The following is a 2950-nucleotide window of genomic DNA, read 5'->3' on the forward strand; positions in this document are numbered from 1 at the left end:
TTCGTCTTTTAATAGTAAATAACATTTGGAATTAATCATTTTTATATTTAATAAAACGTAGGATAATTATAGAACTCGAGTTTCGTCTATTTGGGGGAGGGGCAGTTGAGAGGCCAGTATTTACATTCGTTTTTATTTCTATATATTTTTATTGTTTTTGTTTTCGTGTCTAATTACATTTTTTCTCAAGGAAACGTAAGGATGGAATATAATTTATTTCATCATATTTTAAAATGATTTAACAGCAGCTGGTATTTATTAAGAGAACTATGAGGCAAATATAGAACTATAAGACGAATATAGAACTATAAGACGAATATAGAACTATAAGACAAATATAGAACTATAAGACGAATATAAAACTAGATACAAATATAGAACTATGTAATAAATATAGAACTATGTCTTGAATTGGAATTCATGTTTAATTTTAGAAGAGTTTCCGCTGGGTAGCTATTCTATACAAGCCATGTGGGTCGCTGTTCTGTATTGGTTGTGGACTTTATAATTGCTATTTAATCTACTGTAATGGATTACTTTTTTACTTCATTTTTTATGATGTGATGTTTAACATCTATATGCTTAGATCTTTGGTGAATTACTGAGTTCTGCGCTAAGACTATGCTGGATTGATTTTCACAATTTATTTATTTTATTTAATTTATTTTTAGTTAATTCTGGTTCTAAAACAGTCTTAAGTATAGCGCTTCTTGCTCAGTATGTGTAAGCGCAATGAATGTCGCCTCACACGTAAAATACAATCTCTTGCCTTTTAGATTTGCATGAAATAATAGGCCCTTTTTTTGATAGTCTAAAACAATATCTAGATAAACTTTTTCGATCTTCATCATTCCCCAAAGTAAAACCCTTCTAATTTTAGGAGACTTGTTGATTTTATAAATACTAAATGCTATTCCTTAGTTACTCTTAAATAACAAAGTACTTATTTAGTTCTGTTTAAATACTTAATTCTCGGTCTTGATAATTTTTGTGATAGTTTTTTTTACTATGTACCATGTCAGGTCTCGTAGCAGTCACTAAGTATATAAGGCTTCCTATTATTTCATAAAATTGAAATCAGTTGTTCATTGTCTTTGTTTTGAGTATACTAACAGGGGTCCACTGGGTATTAATTGAATTGTTGTTCAATCATATAATCATGAAATACTGTATTTCAGATTCGACCGCTCTGCCTCAGACCATACAGAGATTTGTTAAACCTCCACCGACAATTTTTATTTTTCATTATAAATCCTTCTGGAGAGGTAATATAAATTTTACTGTCTATCAGGGCATTTAAAATAAGCATTTTTACGCCCATTTGATGTATGTTAAGGTTATATTGCGATGCGATTTGCAATACAATTCTAATTGTGGTTAGATTTGTAGTCGGTGAAAGCGTAAAAAAATATTCTATACCGTAAATCTGAGAGTGTCCTTTAGCAACAATTCTAGCCTTATACTGTTTCCCGCCTGACGCCGTAGTCTTCTTTGTAATAACCCATCGAGAAGAAATGACATGTCTGTCCTTTAGGAGATGCACTACCGAATATTTATCATTTTCTGTTAAAGCATCTATTTCACTTTCCATTGCTATTTTCCACTGCTGACATTGCCCTAAATTAATTGTTTCGTTAAAGCTTTTTAGCGTATTATCCATGGATTAGCAATAGTCAACTTGATAATCTTTCAGACTGTCGACCACAAAAATATCGGATTGTCTTCTACTTCGTGTTTGGTGGTAACATTCTATGAATTTTCGACTTTATCATCATCACTGTCATCATTATTAATACTCTTGTCCTCGTCAACGGCGACTTCATTATCGTCATTTGTTTTATGAATTTGAGGAAATATTAATTCATCCTCTTCATATGATGGATTTTCGTCTTTGAAATTAAACGTGTCTGAATTTTAGACATCGGATTCTTTTTATTTTATTCTTATCTGGAAAAATACTAAGTAGGCTGGGCTGTTTTTATCGTACCCAAAGAATATACCTAAACCGATGTTGATATTTAATTTTCTTTTCTTATCTATAAATGTGAAGCAAGTTAAACCAAATATATGCATTCTGCTTAAATTTGGTTTTCTACCGCAGAAAGCTTTATGTGAGGTTCAAGATGGCCCTTCAATAAAAGACCGGTTGCGTATATATGCAGCAGTCACTAGTGCATACGTTCAAGGTTTTTTGGAGAGTTTTGATTCAACGAGTAGACACTTTGCCATTTCAAAATGTGTTCGCCATAATCTTTCCACAGTTCCGTTTTGGTGAGGTGAATTGAAGACCGATTTTTCATGTTTGATACGATGGTTAATTAAATTTCAAAGTTTTTATTAGTGAATTCTGTACCATTATCAGAACGGATACACTTTACTGCACCGTAGGGGCGGGGGGTGTCAGCAAAGTATTGTTTTAGTTGTTAGCAAGGTATCAGATTTGTTCTTTAAGAAATAGACCATTATTAAACCGGAATAATAGTCTAAAAAATTTAATGCATACCTGAAGTTTTCTCTGTCCATCGGTTCCACGGGACCGTTCAAATCACAATGCACCAGTGATAGGATTTTCATGGCCTTCTTGTCTGGCATCTTGTTTTAGTACTTTGCCATTTTGCCTTTTGTACAAACGTCGCAGTTTGTCAAGATTTTGAAGTTTTTATTTTAATTCTGTCAACCATATTCGGCAACGTTTTGATATCTGGAATATTACAGCGCTCAAGAATTTTATGCCATGTCTGTAAATCATGGCAGACGATTTTTGATGGTATGACGTTGTTTATATAATATTGTATCCAATTTTCTTTAATATCGAATACAGTTAAAATCGGGTACACCAGTTTGAATTTATTGGGGCTAAAGTTTATGATTGTTTAGTGGCGGCTTGTAAACAAAATATATTTTGTTTAAATTTCGAGATTAGAGGAATGTTTTCCAGAATACAGAAACA

Source organism: Euprymna scolopes, chromosome 4, assembly GCF_053919585.1.
Source record: "Euprymna scolopes isolate OS-2025 chromosome 4, ASM5391958v1, whole genome shotgun sequence".
In the NCBI taxonomy this organism is placed as follows: Eukaryota; Metazoa; Mollusca; class Cephalopoda; order Sepiida; family Sepiolidae; genus Euprymna; species Euprymna scolopes.